Source organism: Eimeria mitis, genomic scaffold (assembly GCF_000499745.2).
Source record: "Eimeria mitis Houghton genomic scaffold, Emh_scaff1983, whole genome shotgun sequence".
Taxonomy (NCBI): domain Eukaryota; phylum Apicomplexa; class Conoidasida; order Eucoccidiorida; family Eimeriidae; genus Eimeria; species Eimeria mitis.
In genome coordinates this window covers 3948-4218 of record NW_013570307.1, presented here as the reverse complement: position 1 = coordinate 4218, position 271 = coordinate 3948, and positions in this window count along the sequence as shown.

The window sequence follows — 271 nt, the reverse complement described above, 5'->3', positions numbered from 1 at the left end:
AAAAATAATTTTTTTTTTTTTTTTTTTTTTGTGTGTGTGTTTGTGGTGTATGTACACAGACATGAAGCTCGTTTTGCGGGTGTATTTATGTTTTTTGCGAATATATTTGCGGGTTTAGGTTTAGAGTGTATGTTATTACTTTTAGATAAATATAATTATGATGGAAATAAACAAATAGGAGAGAAACAACCTGAAAATGTTTATTTAATTATTAAATTAGGGTTCGGGTGTACACTCCTTATTATGCTTCTCTTTATTATACCCGCCATGA